The sequence below is a fragment of the Idiotropiscis lumnitzeri genome, chromosome 11 (assembly GCF_059441095.1).
Source record: "Idiotropiscis lumnitzeri isolate Australia: NSW breed Sydney's pygmy pipehorse chromosome 11, RoL_Ilum_1.0, whole genome shotgun sequence".
Classification (NCBI taxonomy): domain Eukaryota; kingdom Metazoa; phylum Chordata; class Actinopteri; order Syngnathiformes; family Syngnathidae; genus Idiotropiscis; species Idiotropiscis lumnitzeri.
Window position 1 is genome coordinate 9,515,778 of NC_142401.1, and position 20,819 is coordinate 9,536,596.

Sequence of the window (20,819 nt, forward strand, 5' to 3'; positions counted from 1 at the left end):
GAGCCAAGTGAAGTGGGTAGAGGGGGGGGGGCATGCCATTTGGAGCGGCATGTTTTGATACGGACCTATGTGGAGTGAGCAGGGAAAGCGGGCCTCTGTCTGGGAGAAAGGGCTGCGGCTCTGCCATGGAGCTTAAGTCTCCATCTCTCCTAATAAAAAACACTTAAGCCAAACAGCCCCCCTCTGCCTGCGTCTGATCCCGCCAGCTACCTGCAGGCCCTCCATACAGCGCATTTAATAAGAATAATAATAGAAGAAGAACGCTGTCCTCCGCCAGCAGTGGTCGCCGCGCCGTATTCCGGGAAGGCTTCTCTGGATTTTTGAGATTTCTTTCTTTATTTTTGAGGCATTCCAACAAACTTCGAGCAACACATTTTGTTTATTTAGTTGGTCCCTTTGTCACCCAGCCTTCTCAAGCTGCCTTCCGCCTGTGTAATCCTCATCTCTGCTTCCACAAAAGCCAGAGCGGGGATGTAATGAAAGACTTTTTGCTTTTTCCACAGGAATATAAAGTGGCATTTTTATTTGTTTTGCTTCGTGTTTGATTCCCAGTAATGCAGACAATCATCAGGCATAGGGGGGAGTTAAGTGCATTATAAATCAGCCAGAGAGAGAGAGAGAGAGCCACCTCGATTCTTCTTCTTCTTCTTCTTGGAGCTCATCCTGATGCCTCTGCCGCTGCCACTTTAGGTTATGTGAGGAGTAAAGTACTTTAGCGGAGAGCGTGGAGCTGCTCCACGGCAGCGCTCCTTTGCATATCAAATAAACGGCGAGGCTGGATGGCGCTGCCAACCAGGACAGCTATATGTGCACTGAAAGGTGCCCTCAAAGAGTGAAAAGAATAGCGATGGTGACGACGTGCGATGCGTGAGAGTCGCTAGCGATTGGAAACATCACAGGTGAATATGCTAATTGCCGCCATTCAGCACTGGCACTGTCGTTTGTGACTTTTCACGTTTTTGATGAATGAATATATTTGACTTGCTTCCTTTATTGGGGGGGGGGGAGCGAGATCTGGATTTTCCAGCGTTTTCAGTCCCCCCCCCCCACAACCCCTTCTTCTGTGTCCTCAATCCACGAGGTAAAAAAATCCACACACCACAAAGCGTCCCAGGGTCCGGCAAACAAACAGTTGTACGGATGTACCATTGATTTCACATTCACACGTCTGGACTTAAAGGGACTATGGGATTGCCCGTAGTGAATCCCCCAATCTTTGTGCGACTCACACTCTGTCAAGTTGACATCCTCTCCCTTCTGTAAACTCGCAAGATTATTCACTCAACAGGATCTCCCTCTGCCTTTCATCCCGCCAACGACAGGCCAATGCGGCCGCTGACAGCCCAGCGATAGCATACACATGGAAATGAGCTGGGGTGTGTGTCGGGGGGGGGGGGCATGTTGGGCGCTATTTGTCAAGAATGCTGGAGGAAGCTTTCGGGGTTCAAGGAGGAGACGGAGGCACCGAGGCATTCTCGTTTCCACTGCGCGGTACCGGCTTGTTTCGGAATCGGCATCGTCGACTCGTTCTAACGCGTGAATATACGACGAGTGAAAAACGCACATTAGCTTAGCTGTGGTATTCTACTCCGCAGTCTCCACTTTGCTGCACATTTCTTGCTGGCATCAGCATCCTGTCAGATTTCGTTAAAGTGGCCACCGCTGGGTGTGTATTGGTTGAGCAGATATGTCGTCATTATATTTGAGGATGCACATCTTGAAATGACAAAAGCAAATTTGCTTTATCACAGTATTGTCCTCACCAACCTCCACTTTGCATGCAGCCTGTTTTCTTGCCCTTTTGAGTCTCCGATCTGAAATTTGGACAATTGCAGGCATTGTGCCGACTTCTCATTGGCAAAAAACTGAGTCTACCAAGTACTATGAGGTACCTTGGTGGTGTATTTGAAGAAATCTAAGAAATGAAAGGAAAAAAACAATCATGTTACACTGTATGTGTTGTAGTCCGCAGTCTCCACTTTACTGCAGTGAAGAGTCCCATTTTTTTGCTGCCCTCTGTGTCCTCTCAAATGAAATTTGGGCTGCCCCTTTTCCACTGCATGGTAACTACTCGGTTCAACGTTCTATTGGCAAAAACAGAAACTCCCAAATACTGAGAGATAATATTTCTAGTACCTTGAAAAGCAGGATTTTGAAGCATGCAGAGTAGATACCAAAGAATTTTGCTCGCTCATAAATTGAGCAGATTTGTCATCATTTAAAATGTTTAATACATGGCAAGAAGTTACAAAAATAAAAACAAGCGCTATACAAGCCGTGCTGCAAGATTATATACTCCACAGTCTCCACTTAGCTGCAGTGGTCCGATTTCTTGCTGCCCACAGTCTCCACTTGGGTAAAATCTGTTGCGTGAACATAGCTAAGACATAATAGACCAACAGACAGCGGCTGCTCGAGCATATTTGTCATTATTGTTTTTGTGTTTAGAGAAGAGATAAATAAACACGTGCTAACTTTAGCTTAGCTAATACAATCCGCAGTCTCCACTTTGCTGCAGTGTCCCACTTTCTTCCTCCCTTTTCAGAGGATATTCTGGCAAGATGTCATCATTATAACGGGTTCATTTTTGCTTGGCACCCGCATCCACTCTCCTCTCAGATTCATTTTGTCAAGATGAGACCATCTCGTCGTTGTTATTTGTTGGAATGTCTCGTTATATATAAATGATGCGTTCAATGCCACGTGTTTTTAACAGTTTACTGCTGTGTATTTGGTAATGGAAATCCAGCATTTCCGAACCAAGATGAGTGCAAAGGAGAAGCTTCAAACGTGACTGACTTGTTTTGACCCCGCCGTTGTCACTGAAAGAAAGAAAAAAAATTGCATTTGACTGGTCATCACTCGTGTGTGGGAACGAGCATCATCTGGCGGCAGGATCACCGACATGGAAGGATGGATTCAGTTGAAAGATCCAGCTGTTAGGCCATCCGAACCCTGGGAAAAGTCTGACGCTGCTTTTTTTTTTTTTTTTTTTAATGTACAACGATCACCTCGTGTTGAACGTCAGGCCGACTTATAAAAGCCTCCTAACATGTCGGAACAGGTGGAAGTGGGGGGTGGGGGTAGCGGTGGATGTGGGGGGGGGGGACTTCTTGGCAAAGGCTGCAAACGTCTCAATGCCAAGGGACTTCTGACTGCCAACATTATGTGTCCGCTTTCAACCCCCATCCTGTCCCCACCACCCATTTTAAACCTCATCTAATGCACTAAAACACGTCATAAAAAATGAATTCACCGTACAGGGAATATTTTAAGTAACATTCATACAAGTGTAAAAAGAAGCTAACTACTTAGTTGTAAATGTCAGCATTGTAAAACATTTGTCTTCACAGGCATGTTTTTTTTTTAAAACAGCATTTCAACATTACTAAGAGGCATGTAAGTGTTAAAAAAAAAACAATAAAAAGTTGATTTTAACTTAAGTTAAAGGGGGAGTTTGCAATCACGACCTTACATTTAGAAATGACTGCAAAAAGTGAACAAAAATGACCAAAGGTGGGGCACAAGAGGGAAAAAAAAGTACTGAGATGTCATTTGAGCAAAAGAATTAGGATACCATAAAGACAAAAGTATTGGGTCGCCATAATGAGTTTTACCGTTTTAAGTCTGATCACTTCATCTTAAAAAAATGACACATTTTAAAATGAAATACAACATTTAAAGACATTTAAAAAAAACGACATTTCAGCTTTAGAAAATTGTAACATTCCGGTGCCTGGGTGTCCAACTCTGGTCCTCGAGGGCCCCTATCCAGCATGCTTTTAGATATCGCCCCCCCCCCCCCCCTCTCCGCCTGATTCAAATAATCATCATCAGCTAGCTTGGAGAAGACCGAAAACGATCATTCGAAGCAGCTGTGTTGGAGAAGGAGCTAGATGGGGGACCTCGAGGACCGGATTCGGACTCCCCTCTTCTTGTGTATTTTCTTTTCAGCTCTTAAAACTGCTTGTTGGAAAACAAAACAAAAAGCAAAACCAGAAGATTTGCTGACACTGCTGCGACCTTAAAAGCAAAAGAACTATTCAAATTTTGAATGGTTTGACTCAATGGAATGGAACTTTTTAGCTTTTTTTTTTTTTATTGTATTAGTTTTGTCACAAGTTCCTTGTGGAAGAGGAGGTGTACTAAAAGTCAAGTTGCAATGCGGCAAAGTGCTTCGGTGGTGCAATGCAGTGGAGGCCATGTACATCAGTGTCTATATTGACTCTTTCTTTTCTGTAATGTTTCAATGAATACAACAAACAGCCGCCGCCTCCATTCCAGTTCTATCCATGACCTCTGAAATGAGACTTTATGTTTCATACAAACGGCATCTTGGTTACATCAATAATCCTGCAAATGAAATCGATTTCCCCTCCTGCTCTTGCAATTCTGATCACAGCTGGGCTCCCCATATGGAGTTTTAATGGGGTGGAGCACCCTGAGCCTGATCTAAAGCTGGAGAATTCTGGGCACACCACAACATCAAATCCCGCTGTAATTACCTTCATGCAAACACGGGGGCCCTCTCCCAGCACAATATGGGCTGAAGAAATGGGATTTGTGCTCATTGTTTTTGAAGCAGGAATTGATCTTGAACATTGTTTGTTGCAATTTAGCCCGACGCTGAGGAAAATGGCGTGTGTTGCGCGTGACACACAAGTGGAGCACAATGCCGCTCGCTTCTGGGTGGCTCATCTCCATTTTTGACAGCAGTGACTCTGCGGCTAATCGCCGCCTTTTCCATACGGCGACGAGATCATAGATCTTGACATGCGTGCGTTGTCGTCACCTCGTCGTCATTCATCTTTCGCAAACGCGTCTTTACACTCGGCTCGTGGTGAATAAGATAGTGTTTTTGTTGTTGTTGTTGTTGTTGAGTAGATTATGCTATCTGACACCAGGCTATTGTCTGAATTCCCTTAAGGGGCTGCGCTGGAGCGCAATGACGGAACATGCAAGGGAGGCCAGGCGCTATCCTGTCTTCCAGATATCCCTATCCCATCATGCACACCCCGGCCTTGCTTCTCCTCCAGCAGGTGGGGGTGGTCATGCACCATGCAACGCGGTTATGGGCTTAAGTCTCAAATCTACATACTGAAATGACTTGGGCTTTGGAGCACAATGCCAAACTTGCTGGAAGTCTGATGAGTTTATTTTATCCATTCCCAGCGCGGATGGAGGGGGAAGCGAAGTAGACGTCGCACGCGGGGAACTTTGACGAGCATCCCCGGCCCGCTGCCCTTCGGTGACTCGCCGTCCATCTGCTGCGGGGTGTCAGGTGTGCTATCTCCCGACGCGCCCCTGGGAACTCCCGGCAGATGAGTTTGTCTATGCCGTTCGCTGGCTCTTGTAAATGACTCGCTAAACAGACCAGGCCTGGATTCCGCATGCGGGAAAAAATCAATTACTTGCCCGCTTTCCTCCCCAAGTCCCCTTCCACCCTCCCCCTTTTACATTTTACAGTCCATTTTCAGCATGCTGGGGCCAATTACGGCCAGCAGAAAGACTACTCTTTACGTCAGTCCCGCGATGACCTCCATCTTAATGCGCCGACGACGAGTGTCAATGCGTCGCTGTCCCCGTGCCGTGAGCCACACACCCAGTGGCGGCGGAGTGTCCGGGGCCTCGCCGCCCCTCGGACGCCGCCCGACGCTTTGACAGGCCCCCCTAATGAAAGCTGATTACCAGGAGGCATCTATTAATTTGTCCCTAATCACGACAAAGAGAGTGTGTGGCTAACAGCTGTGAAATGGCAGCCGCCGCGCGGAAATGAGGCTCGGGGACGAGGGGTTAGGGCCCCCGCGCCGTCATTAAGCGGCCGCCATTGTGCGCGTCGGCTCAGGGCTTAGCCACAGGTAACTCAATAAGATAACACTGGCACTCTCCTTTTGTGCGCAGAGCCACAGCTGTGAATCCCGGCTCGGCCCCGGCCATGAATAGAGGGATATTGCTTTGCATGCTCCGAGCGGGAGGCCGCAGCTCCTGTGATGCAGGTGAGAAGCTGACGGAAACGCTTTTAAGCCTGTGCGCTGCGGGCGTCTTAAAAGGGAAAGTCAATCAAACGCACCGACACCACCATTTTGTACAACCATACATGTCGATTGACATGCAAAAGGGGAACGGTGATAGAAATTCTGCCGTCTTTTTTTTTTTCGATTGACACTGTCACAGAGCGGTTCATTCAACAATATGTTTTGTTATTGTGTTGGGCTGACCAAAGAAATATAAAGACCATAACTGCAATTTTTCACTTTTCATTGTTGATGTACTTTTCCAATTGAAATCAATTGCCTTCCCTGTATGTTTTATATGTCTTGCCTTTCTGCTTTAGAGGTGGTAGTGATATGATTAATTTGTTTGTATTTACATTTGAGACTATGCTAAAAATGTTTTAGAATTATTCACAGGACCATGATATTTCCCATCTAATCACTGATAAAAAAGTTGTAATCAAACAAATGGTTGAGCTATAAAAGCAAGGATTATATTTTCATTTGTACAAAAAAAAAAAAATATATATATATATATTTATCTATTTGTTTATTCGTTCAGGGCTCGATGATGGACTGGTTACCACGTCTGCCCTACAGTGCAGAGGTCGTGGGTTTGAATCCGGTCGCGGCCTTCCTGTGTGGAGTTTGCATGTTCTCCTTGTGCCCGTATGGGTTTTCTCCGGGTACTTCGGTTTCCTCCCACGTTCCAAAAACATGCATGGCAGGTTCATTAAAAATTCTAAATTGCCCCTAGGCGTTATTGCGAGCGCGAGCCACTTTATTCTGCGCTACGATTGGCTGGCAACCAGTTCAGGGTTTGCCCCGCCTACTGCCCGTAGTTTGCTTTGATAGATTTCAGCATGCCCACGACCCTCGTGAGGAGAAGTGATTCAGATTATGGACGGATAAATGTATTCATTCACATTTTGAAATATAAATAAATTATATATTTATAACCTGTACTCGTATGTATCTAAGTTTCCAGAATATACATACAACAAAATTAATTTCATGTTTTCATTATTATTTAAAATTATGTATGTCCAACCATATTATTGCAAATATTCATTTGACTTTATGATTCATTTTGTAATGTATTCGAGTGTAATACATGATACATTTACCCTAAATAATAATAACCTTTTCTATGATAGCAAAAAATGCATTTGACTTATTGACTGGATTAATTCGTGTTACTATATGATCATGTACAGTATGCGTTTCCAAAAACATCCGAGCAAAGATTTGATTCAAATAAAAATAATTACAATTAGGTTTATATGTGTTTATATCGCAATCATGACAAAAACGTAATTAGTCGAGATATTCCCAAGAAATTAATTGCATTCAACAGTAGCATCAAAATGTGTGCCGCCTCTCATCAGTTCAACTTTTTCCTGCACTTTGGATATTACTCATATTCAAACTAACTATTCGCGCATCCAAGATGCATGTGATGGAGCGTCGGAATTGAGCGTTAATGTCACAGTGGTATTTTATCGGGGGGTTGCCGAGTCCAAGAGTGCGCCTGCCCCGGCAAGTTTGTAAAGTCCAATTTGCAGCTAATGTGGAGGTCGCAGCAGCAGGCGCAGAGGGCGTAGTACGACATAATGGCTGTGCGAGTGTAAATATTGCTTTTAGGCAGGGACACAATTGGGGGGTAAGCGGAGAGAAATTTCCATAGAGTAGATCTATATACGCCGGCGCCACTGGAGGCCTTTCGCTGGGGCAGAATAGATTTTCCATTCCGGTGTGTCACATTAGATTTTCGGAGGTGCTCAGTGGCAGGTACATGTCATTAGTAACACTTTAGCGCCGTAATGAACCTTTTTATTTATCCGCCGCTCCTCTCATGAATGAATAAGGAGCTGCTCCCCGACTGTGCCCAGCCGGGAGGAGCGGGCAGAGGCGACGTGGAGCCCCGGGGAACGCAGGGGAGGGTTAAACCGCCATTACTGTGACACACACACACACACATTCACGCTCTCCCCACCTCCGCTCCCTGGGGTCCTGATCTGACACTCTATTTACACACACATTTACACAGTCGACTCCCTCCCTTTATAAAGCTGACAGCCACTTAAGCGCTACATTACTCGCAGGCAGCTACCGGCCATTGGCGGCCTGCCTTGTCCTCGGTAACGGCGGCACAGAGAAGCTGTTAATGGCACAACAACAGATTTAACAGAATCTTAAAAAAGGACAACAACACGTAAATAGGGCAACATTTCAACGGAGAGGTTATAATTCAAATCATACGTGGCATACAGTGGTGACTTAAAGAAAGGAGTTTAGTCATGTCCACTCTCACGCAAATAGAAATGTCACTGTTGACAAACTTAATGGAATCACGTCAAGTCGAGTTTATTTGCATAGCCGTTATTCGCAAGGGTCAACTCAAAGAGCTTCACAGATGCGCAGTGGACAAGGATAGGCCACTTCCTGGGCAACATTTAACATGTAATTTGATGCTTGCAAAATGTTAATTAAAACAGTAATGGAGTCCATTTAATGAAATGAAGAGCTGCAGGTTGACACTTTCGGGAAAGTGGTTCCTCTTCACCATCTGACCTGGTCGGTTGAAGCCTCCATAGCAACGCCTCCGGGGGAATAGTCTACCTCACCTCGAATGCAAGTGGTGAATAAATAAGTCTCTCTCTATATATATATTTAAAAAAAAAATTCATTAGCAGTCTTTGGTTTTGAATTAATAGTTCCGCTATTTTTCAGATTTTCTTTTGTACAATACATAAAGGTATGTTGTCATGCCTTTTTTTTTATTTCACATGTAATTCCACTGCCTACCACTAGATGGTGGTGCACAATTTACTCTGACGCTGTAAATTGGACTCAAGAAGAAGACTGAAAAAGGGCCGTAGCGCATTTCATCTCACACTCGTTTTGCTGAAGACAATTGAATTTCATTCCTCTTCCATCCTGCTTTTTACGCCTAGAGAAGGCAACAACTGCTGGTTTATTTTCGAATGTGCGTCTTTGGGCATGATTATTTTTGTATATTGTGTGACGTGAGTTGTTTGTTAGTCTTGATGTTAGAAGTTTGTTGCTTGGAAGGAAAAAAGAGGATAGTACACTTCCTCTCAACCCGAGAGCGGAACTGAGTCACCAGTATAGAACATTCGTTTCTGTCTTTTACTGCCTTGAGTTAATTAGTCTCTTTTGGCTATCTCAAGCGCAAGGGTCCTTCACAGACGAACAAACTAGTGTTGCTGATCACTGAATGTGAGGAGAGTTTCCACTGTGTCCTTGGTTCAAGTCATCCCTCTCCTGGAGCCAGTTACAGTGTACGTATCCGTCTTGGCTCACTGACTTTGGCCATTGTTACACAGGTGGCAAAAGCTCCGTCTCAGCACCTCCTCCTCCTCGTAGACTCATCTGCGCTCGGTGCAGCGAGGCGGCGAGAGTGGCAATGGCTGGTCAGGGCCCCCGTGTCACCCCCTAGCATCCACAGTGTTCATTTCCCTTTCATCTTGAGTGTGAAATCGCTGCCGGTGCAGCGCTGACCTGAGCATTAAGAGGTCAACTATTGAAATCTGATGTGCGCCTCTCTGGCTGAGAGACTCTGACACACGGAGGGCATAGAGAGGGAAGGGAGGGAGCGGGAGATGGGCATAAAGAGTCATCCCAACTTGTTACAAGTTGTGTTTTACTGACAACTTTTGGGTAAAAATAACAAAGTTGCACAGAATCCATTTCATTTTCCCGGACCTGTAGATGACTATTACCTCCACCGGGGAGGTTTGAGCACCAGCTGTTTGTTTGATTGGGGTGAGGCAATGAACAATTCCAAATGATGCCTGGCAACCAGTTCAGATTTTTACCCCACCAAAGTTAGACGGAATACATTTGAGTTTAGCGATAACTCTGATCAAGATTAAAATAAATGACTGATTGCCTGGTAACCAGTCCAAGTTTTGCTCATGTTGGCTGCTGCAAACTGCCGCTCAACTTTGACTCTGAACGGGCAAAGAGGAAGAAATTCTCATACACAGTCCCCATAATTATTGGCACCCCTGTTTAAAGTGTTTTCTTTAGCTTCTAATACATTTTGTTTTCTCAAATATGGAGGACTAAAATTTCATAGGATGGAATGAAAAAGGGATCTTCGACCATTCCCATTCCTCTTTGCACAATTTCTCTGGATTTGCGTCCTCTCCTCTGCACTCTCCTATTTCGCCCCCTCTACAAGGTTTCAATGGGGTTGAGGTCTGGGGATTGACATGGCCATGGAAGGAGCTTGAGAGTGTGACAAGTTAAACAAGATTCACTATGTGAGTGCTTCTGGAATAAAAATGAATTCATTTTCAGGCTTTGAACACATCTTAACCAATAATTATGGAGGGCACTGTGCACATTGATTGGCGACCACGCCAAATTGTTTCACCCACCAAAATCATCCATATTTGGATACACGTCCACATACATTTTAGTGACAATTGGACATGTTTTGGTTTAGTATGTGGCGAAATGTTGCCTCCCTACAAAGCACACGTGGACATCAACCTTACGACGTGACGATTATCCAAAATATTTTCAGAGAATGATTTTCACATGCCTAGACCTGCGCACATAAATTTTGGTGACAATCACTTCTGTGTTTGCCAATTATGTACGCATTGTCTCTCCGCCCCTTTCTCTGAGGGAGACCATGAGATCTAACAAGAAGAGAGATATCTAAATTATAGGATCACCTGAAGACGCCATCCAACATTTTTATAGCACAACCGGTCAAAAAGTCCGAAATGAACAGTTTAATGTACAGCGCGCGTGATGTCTCGGGAATCGTGTGAAGCGGTCCAAAATGGCTAATAGGGCTGCGTACAGCGTATGTCATTGTTTTGATACTTATTCAGCTTAAAACGTTTTTTTTTCAGGAACTCAGCTGGCATTGATGTTTGCACTTTTTTACCTAATAATACTAATTGACTAAATGAATGCTGTAAATTGAATTTTAACCGTTCTGTTACTTTAAAAGACCGCAAGTCAAAGATGTTAATAAGTTAGCAACTGTCCTAAACTATATATATATATATATATATATATATATATATATAAGTTGTATGAGTGACCCTAAAACATTTCTGCCTAAAATTATCTAATTGTTTATTGTAATTTGGATTAATTAATTGCATGGCAGGGGGACCTTGAAAAAAAAAAATTGCATATTAAATCACCATGATAATATTGAGGGGGAAATGTCATTTTTCAAAATCGTACATCCCAAGTATATACATACTGAGAGGACGTTCTGTGTTATATTGTGAAGAACAGAATGAAGGCAATTTCTCAATCTCAACGTTTAATATAGGTTCGCACGCAGACACGACCAGGATGCAAAGTTTGCTGTGCATCTGTCTTGCAAATGTTCTCCCCACAGCCAGGGCATTTGCATGTCTGCGCTCCCAAAAAAAAAAAAAAAAAGAACTTTTTGGCCGCCTTCCACCCGCATATGTCTCCAACGCCAGGTTGTGCCTTTTAAAGTCGATTCGACACCTCTGCTTGAGCGCGAAGGCATGCGTGATTCGACGGGACTCTTGTCTCATCTCTCCCATGGGCTACACTTTCATCCCTCTTTCTGTTGCGGACCACCCTAAGCCCAAATAAGGTGTTTGTGCCTTCAGTTCTGCCTTCTCGTCTCTGAAGAGTTCAAAATGTGCCAAAACTTTGCACCAACCCCGTCCGCCGCACCCACACACGCCCCTCTACACACACGCACACGCACACGCACGCTTTGACTCAAAGAGTAATCACAAATAAATAGCATTTCTGGCGAGGAGCACAAGGAGCCTATCTCAGGAGCAGATAACTAGTAGATGCGATTCCTTAGATAAGAAGCAGTAATTTGGCTTTTAGAGATCGCCGCGGGGGCCGGCGCTGATTTACTGTGTATACGCGAGCTTGTTTTTTTTTTTTTTTTTACTCACATTTTTTTATCTCTCCTGTTGAAGAGCTTTTCATCTCTGCCTTTTTTTTCTCATATGTATTTTCCCCCCAGAAGGAGGTGAGATCACAAGGCAACACAAGGCGAGAGAGTGGTGCCTTTTAAAAAGCGCGCTGGACAAAATACAAATATTTGAAAATGTATTTCATGGCAATTATGTCAGGTTTCATGGCCTTGGCACAGCACTGAGGCGCAGCCTGGATGCCTTAATTTGTATAGAAATTGTAATCATTTGTTCATTTCAAGGTGAAAATTGCATTTTTTAATTTAAATTGTATCCTGCGTGATAGGCTATTATCTAGAAAAATTGTCTGTGTGTATGGCGCTCTGTGCCCCGCCGTCACGCCTGTTTGGTGCTCACTTCTCCCGAGAAAGGGCTTATACATGCGAATCTCCTGACTGAATGCGCCCAACTCACTCACTTGGCGTCCTCATTTCCATTTGGGTTATTAATATTAATTAGTTGGCGAGCACACAGGCTGCCATTTTGAATAGAAATGGAGCCGACAGAGTTCGGTGAGATTTTTATCTTTGCACTGATTTCTTGGATTTACAACTTTACTTGGACTTTTCATCTGCTGATATGTAAAACGACCACAGGCCATAAATAGTGGAAGTTTGGTTGCTGGTACAGTGCGACATATGTACTAATGGTTTAGTAAATGATATTTCCATTAAGCTATCCAATATATTGCTGGCGTTGGTCGGAATCCTTGTATCTCCAAAATGGTCTGCATCCACAACATGAAGCATTTTCAAAAATGTGCTTTATCTCGTTCACAGTCTGAAGGCTAACTTTTTATTAAGATTATTCTCATAAATTGTGAACAGACACCAAATCCTTGATACCAGTCAGCGGCATATGTATAGAGAATAACACTTTTTACACTTTTCATCTATTTGACATTAGTGGAAAAAAACAAATTCGTTCAGATTTGCAAAACAAAAATAACAGCTATCCAATAGATCCACATTTAGATTGGATCAGCCACCACGCCAACATCTGATGTTGATGTTTAGATATTGAATTGCGATATCAATATTTTAGGATCAACAATTATTAGAATTTTGTGAAATTGTTCAAAAACCACGGATCCCACAGTTTTCTTTATAATAAAAACTATAATAAATGAATTATTATTTTGCCGTTTGACGGAGGGGGCATCAATATTTTTGTGGTATCAATATTTTGGTGTTAAGTATTTTAACCAATTTTTATTTTTTGTTTTTTAGCACAGACAAAAAAAAAAAAAAAAAGATTCCGCAGCATATAATCAAAAGTTTCGAATAAAAATCCACGGTTACTTTGAAGTTGGACAGCGACATTATCAACATGATTTTCAAGACTATATCGCAATATTGATATTTTGATACTTAACATTTTACTCTATTTTTCAAAATGTACAAAATTCCACCCAAGCATCATAATGACAATCAAGCCAATGTGCAAAATGAAATGGCATTAATCTGTGACAATGCCTCACTCTAAGCTTCATCTTTTTTTTTTTTTTTTTTTTACTCTCTACTTTTTACATGACAGATTATCTATGTGTAATACTCCAGAGGGTTAACCTTGAAATTCAAAACAGCCCGAGTGTTTCCCGAAATAAGATTTGCTTGGCCGTATGCAAACGAGAAGCAAGCAGATATATATATGCGCGTCTGCACGGGATCCTCGGAGGTGACGAGCACAAAGCCGAGGCTCAGGTACATGGCATATGCTGGCATAATTACAGGATTTGTGGGGGATTATTATACTGTAAGTGCTTTCATGGCGACAGCTGGGAGCTTTTTTTTTGCTCCCCGCGACACATAATCTCGGAGAATAAAACCAAGACCCCCGGAGCATCTCTTAATCATTTCTTAGCATACCTGCACACGGCTGTAGACTCTCACACTTGGGAAACGAGAATAGAATCAGCAAATACGATAGGTCCGTCTGGGGCAAAACAGAAACATTTTTCTTTGATAGGAAAATGTATCAACATGACACTGAGCTAAAGTTTTAAATTTGTCTACTTCCTGGTTCTTCTTTAGAATTTCAATGAGTCCCATTAAAGCTTATTTGCGTGCATATTTTGACCTTTTGACATTGTTCTCGAACTTTCCGAGGGCCGTTGTGTGGTTGGCACGCTATAATATCGCACGTTATCAAACTGTGCAGTGATGACATCTTTGAAAATTAATCTTAAGAATGAAACAGTTATTGACATTTTTGGTGTGTATCTCTCCGGCGCTAGTATAATCCAGACGTAGACACGCACTCGACAAAGTGTTTCACAACTGACTGGTCATTTTTCGCAAAGGTTAAAGAATATGTGCTCGTGAGTATTATTACGTTGTTGCGCCACCGTTTGTGTTCAAATATCTTTTGGTTTAATGGTTTGACACCACAACACAGACACTATTCGTTAGCCCATCCATGGCATTTTGCTTTTTTTTTGAAAAATTGTTCAAAATGTATCAAATTGCAATGAGTTGAGTTGAGGTCGCTGCCACCCAAAATTTTGCTCGCAAGTCAAAGCAAAAGATAATCGCTTGATAAGTTTGCAAATCGCACAAAACTCAAAAGCCATGTCACTCATATCTCAGGGCTCAACTGGGCTAAGCAGTTCACGTTTTAATGTCTGCACAGTGGTACCTTGAGATTCGAGTGACCCAAATTGCGAGATTTTCACGATACGAGTTGCCAATCAATTTTTTTTTTTTTGCATTGACTCTCAAGTGCGAACTTGAGATACGAGCGCCATTTAGTGCTGCTTGTCTCGCACATATAATTAGTAAATATTCTTCAGATGTGAGGCTTCATGCTGTTTGTTGCCACTCGGTTTAATATTACTGTCAAACTCAAAATAAAACAGAGATTTACGCAAAGTGAATTTAAAGCAACCACTTATCCTCCGTTATCTGAATGCTAGCATGCCACTCCAGATGTGCTCACGCAATTTTGTTTCCCTTTAAGCATTGAATACCTCAAAACAATCCTGACTATTTGGTGACAGAAAGTAGACCCTAATTTTGAAGCAGGTCTAATTTGTGGAGTCACACAAGGTGGAAGGCGGTCTTCAAGCGCATGCTCCACAGTGGCCAACTTTTTGTCATCTGCATCTGTCATCTTCTGACCTTCCTCTTTCTGCACAGAATTTAAATGGAATGAGCTGCTTCAATAGAAAAGAAACATCACTCACGTGCAAAGTTCGACTGCACATTGGTTTGGGCTTAAGCAGGGCACAAAAATTGTGCTCATATTCTTTATCTTCAGCAAAGAATAACTAATATTACCGCTGTTGTGGAGCTTAGCAGACATTATTGTACACCCGTATGGCCCTAATTTTGTCCCCGCACACACTAGAATGAGTAACGCAATTGAGAAAGAGAAAGTGTGAGTAATTTTATTGTAAATAATTATGTCATTACTCTGTTTTTATAATGTATAATGCTATTGAGTGATATTTTCTTTATTTTTTTGGGAAAAACGGTTAATGGCGTTTCTTCATGTTCTGAGTTGTGAGTATGGCCATGGGACAAACTATTTTTTTTTTTACTTTGGCGAAGTACATCTAATAAAACAGCACCAGTGCTGAGCTAATATTTTTGCACAGTGCTTTTTTCCATCCAGACGTGGTCCCGCTTCCTCCCTGCGTGGTTAGTGTCCTCCACGGCATGGCTGTCAAGCAGGCGGCAGGTTACTTATCAAGCGGGACCAGGTTCAGGGGCCCCAAATGAGATGAGAATCACATCTCCCCCTTGCACGGATCATTTCAGAGTAACTATGACCGCGCTGAGTCTCCGAGCGATAGAGCCCTCCTGGCCTTTCCGTCGGGGCTCAGGAATTTTTTTTCAGCCCATATTTCCATCCCTGTGATGTAAACAAACCCATTACCGTCAGGGGCAGCGCACGAGGCCCCCGGACCTGAGGACGCGGCCTGCAGCTAAGCTACCGTGGCACTGAAACACGCGCACACACACACACACACATACTCTACTACATCCCCTCCCTTCCTCAATGGCCGCATGTCCACGTCAAGGCGGTAGAGGAGGAGTCAGGATGCCCGGGCACTTTTATCTAAAACCTCCCTAGAAGAGAGGCGAGGGGAAAAGGGCTCTTGTTGATCCTCAGCTCCTGTAGTCAATCAATTATTGGATCAAAGCGGGCGGTGGGCCAAAGCTCTTCAGCGCAGTGATGCCTGAGCTGCAACCTCGTCCACTTGGAGTGACAGGAGCGCGGAGGAGGAGGGACAAAACTGAAGGGACGCCATACGGCTAATCTGCTCAGGCACGACGCTAACTTTGAGGGGAAGATATGAAGGGTGACACAAGCGACAAACAATACACGGCGCATAGTCAAGGCCAACATTGCGCATCTGCTTTGGACTTGCATCCATCTCATTTCTGTAACGCTTGTCCTCATTCAGGTCGCGGGTGAGCTGGAGATTATGCTAGCTGACTTTGCAGATAAACCCTAGATGCCCGTCAATCACAGGCCTAAAACACACTGGCGGAGCTAGGATTTTTTTTCCTTAGGCGTGGGGGGGGGGCACGGGCAAAGGATAACTCCAGGGGTCTGCACAACGAAAAAATTGTTTTTACAAACCCAAAATATTCAGCAGAAAACTTTGAGAAAATAATCTTCATATGTTTTATATGGGTGATGGGCAGAAATGTAAAAAATAAATACCAAGGGGAAAAAAAATCTGAAAATATCTATCCTAAAGTCAATTATCTTGTCTGGCACATTGCATGTTGTGGAAGTGGACGTTTGAAAATATGAACATTTGCCGAAATTTAGAAATGGGTATATTCCTGTAGTTGATGCAGCGGTTGTTGTGCCCATTGTTCTCTTGTTACTTTTGTTTTGATTCAAGTCTCACAATTTATCAGTTTCCTACCTCATTGCTGATAAGTCATAAGTCATTAACATGATCCGTGTCTTCACATAGATTCATATTACTAATTGTTACTGATAACATAATTAAAAGTATTTTGAGCAAATGTTTTATATTTTATGTATGCATCAAACTCACCCTTAACGACAATCAGTACCCTTTTAGTTTCAAAAAGGTTGGTGACCCCTGCTTCCCCAAAAAAAATAGCCCTGATTAGAATATTCTTTTCAGTTGATGAGTAACAAGGGTTTATTTGGATAAGTGTTTCCCATATTAGATTTCTCATCTCATATAAAGTGTTGAATGATTGCATTTGCTCTCTTCCATTAAAGTGCAAATGAACAACAATACGTGTTGAATTATTTCTCACTACGTAAGCATCTCTCAACCAGCAATCACGACCCGATTTGGGCTAATCAACGCACGATTCTAATCATGATAATTAGATAACGTGGCTCTGAGAGCACTTAAAGGATGATATGTGATGCGGGCGACAAGCTGCGGTGGCGATAAAATAAACACTAAGTGAGCTCAGATGTAGGACATGCAACATAAGACGTGTTGCATTGACAGCATAGCGGACGGATTTGTAGACACCATTCTTGTGGTTACACGCTGATTGACGTGCTACAGCTGCGCCATGTTCTTACGTACGTTGCAACGCACTTATTTCCCGGTCATCATTCATTTCAATGATTCACTTCCGTTGTCACAAAATAAAAGCAACAAATGGGAGAAGTTCAAGTGTGTTTTTCCATATTCTAATTTAGTTTTTGTCACGTTATGAATGAATTCTGACAAAATTATATCATAACTTTATCCGAGTAATGTTGTAATTTTACTCGTGTAAAATGGTCACATTCTAGAACTTTTTTTTCCTATAAATGATGTCTTGGATGCATGATAATTTTATGCTCCTTAAAATTCTGACTTCAAGCGCATCCCAAAAAAATCCTGTCAAGTTTCATTTTATAAAACAGCGTCATTTTAAAAAAATGTTCATCTTTTTCTCAAAACACTTCAACTTACCATTTTTCCCATTGCTAGCTTGAAAAAAAAAAATTCGTTTTTCAATTTTTCATCATTTTTTAATCTATATTATTATTATTGTCATTACTATTATTATTTGTAGTAGTATTATTATCACAATTTGTATGTTAAATGACTGATTTCACTCTCTTTGTTATTGAATTATTTTATGTAGTAAGATGTAAGTTAGATGTAATAAAGTAGTAGTAATAAAGTATTAGTAAATGTCGCAAATTTATGTAAAATCACCTAACTTGTTCCTGTAACAATCTTTCTTGTCACAATTTTTTTTTTTTTAATCAAATTGTGTCTTATCCTCAGACTATTTGAAGAACAGGAAACACGAGCAAACAACGAACATATGTAGCGAAACAACAGAATGAATGCTTTGGTGTTACAGAACACAAAACCAAAGTCAGTTTCTAAAAAGGAAATAACATGCCTGAAAATCAGAAACTAATAAATATTTTAGAGCAAATCCGAAAGCCTATATGCTCAAAAGTATATTTATGTGTAGCATACGGAATATTCGCAAGGTTAATGTGTGTTATAAATTTTAAGCCTAGTCACGTGATTTAATTCATCAGCAACTCCATATATGATGTATGTAATCCCCACTGACCTCCAATGTGACTATACATGTCGAGTCATTATTAAATGCTTACAAAATTAATTTCATGCTTTTCAAAAAAAACCAAACAAATGTTTTGCAACAGTTTACAGTTTGATTTGAACTGGGATCTTTATTTGATGACAGTTACGCCAGTGTTACAGTAAACACACCCACAGGCTGAAGGTCGTAAATACCAATACAAGTTTATCCCACTAGTCTAATATTCATAGAGCAGAATAAATTATACCATGATAATATACACACACACACACACACACATGCCGAACAGAAACTCAGAAAGCAACTAAACTGGTTAATTCAGCTCATCGGGGAGGAATAAGACGCTTTAAATATCCAAATGTTTATTGAGAGTTAGAAATGAGTTTGATACACTAAAGACAATTCTAATTCTTTTTTTCTTGCCTTTTTTTTTCTTCTTTTTTTTTTTTTTTTAAGTATTCACAAGTTCACGGGAGAAGCAGGCGATTCAGTGCGTACAAATCCAACGCCTCTCAGTTTTTGTTGTTGTTGTTGCTGTTGAGCAGAGGGTGCGTAAACATGAAAGTGGTCCAGTCCTGTCTGGCCAGCAGGTAAAAAGCTCCACCAAGTGCTCCCGTCGGGGTCCATACGAGCAGTTTTTGGTCCTTTCATTTGGACCGCATCTCCAGGGGAATTAATTCCAAAGTGTTTACACATTCTGCTTCCCGAAGCGGGATTAAAACGCAATTAAATACAAATTCCAACAAAACCAACAGAAAGCCAGCACACAGTCAAAGTGAAAGGTAAAGTTTTGTTTTAGTATAAAACATAGTCTTTAGAAACAAAGCGACTATGTACACATTTCAAACGTTTGACCCCCGAAAAAAAAAAAAGAAATGAGATGACACATGAGGTGAAAGTTTCGTGTACATCTGGATGTGCGGAGAGTCAACCAGAAAAGTGGCAAATTAGTCACAATAAGAGCTCGTAATGGTTTTTTTTGTGGTTTTTTTTTTGGGGGGGGAGAATTGTGCCTTCATTTTTCATAAAAATTATTTCTTTTTTCTCGTTCTAAGTTGCAATTTTATTTTCGACAAATCGTGATTTAATGTGTCAGAAATTGACGTCCTTTTCTTTTAATAGTTGAACTTTCTTAGTTACAATTTTAGTTGTGTAAAATTGCAATCTCATTTTTGTGAAATTACAACTTCTTCTACCCAAATGACTTTTTCTCTTGTAATATTCCAACTTTACTCTCGTGATTTACATAAACTCAACATTTTATTTGAATAAATTGAGTTGTTTACGTTTGTCAAGCTAATTACAACTATTCTTGTAGAATTCAGTTTTATTTTATTTTAATGTAATGGAACCGGAACGTTAAGCACATGAAGAACACCAGAATTTCAAAAAAGTTGGAAGACTTCAAGAAAAGATAATCATTATTTATTTCGTAAATTACAACTTTTTCTCGAATTTTAAACTTTTTTTCTCATCACATTTTATTTTTTTAATATTTAGGAATCATTTTCAAAATATTATGACTTTATGGTCCCACATTTGAGTATTGTTTTCTCATACTTCAACAATTTTTGGAAATTAAATTTTTACTTTCATCAATTCGAATTTTCAAATTAAATATTTTAAGAATAAAAAAAGAAAAAAAAATATGATGGGGTAATATGTGGAGTAGTATTCCTGAATTTTACCCCCAAAAAATACATGTTCCCAAATGGCAACATTTTTCTCTGAAAATTGTGAACACTTTTCTCTTTTAATTCAAGTAAAATGACACATTTTTCACGTATGTTTTATGAAAAATGACAATGTATTCCTCGTTCATTTTGGTCTTCCTTTGAAATCCGACACTTCATTTTCATCACAATGTTTTTACCCTCGGTTCGACTTAATTTCTGTAAAACTTCATTGTCAAAAAGTGATTTGGGTCAAATTAAACCAATTTTCTCTGACTATTCCACCTTATTCAAAAATATAGATTTTTTTAGTGATCACTGTTTTCTCCTTGTGATAGTCCAAATGAATTCTCCTCAATGATAACCATTTTAGTCATTGCTGACTTCATTGTTGTTTTTCTCTTTTACTTTTTTCATAGCAAGACATGTTGTTGGAATGCTCTTCAGTTATTTTTATTTTATTTTTTTTTAGTGGAATGTTTTGGAAGGAATGCCTGTTTGGTGTGGGGCCATATGAAGGTGCCTAATTTCACATTTGTGTGATGTAATCTGCTTTGCACAATGGCAAACGGGATTTAGCGTAATGTTGTCTGGCTTCCATATTTTCCCCAAAAATACATTAATGTCCCCGATTACTTTTCCCCCAAACAAAGCCCCCCTTCC

At 41.3% G+C, this 20,819-nt stretch overlaps 1 long non-coding RNA gene across 4 annotated transcripts in view; it reads left to right on the top strand.

The window, feature by feature from the left end:
- LOC148327290 (uncharacterized) overlaps window positions 1–20,819 on the top strand; it is a 57,416-nt gene that overhangs the window by 8,392 nt on the left and 28,205 nt on the right. For all 4 annotated transcript variants that reach the window (XR_015845749.1, XR_015845747.1, XR_015845748.1 and 1 more), the window contains exon 3: window positions 5,902–5,996. This is a non-coding gene — a long non-coding RNA (uncharacterized LOC148327290). The remainder of the gene's footprint in view (window positions 1–5,901; window positions 5,997–20,819) is intronic.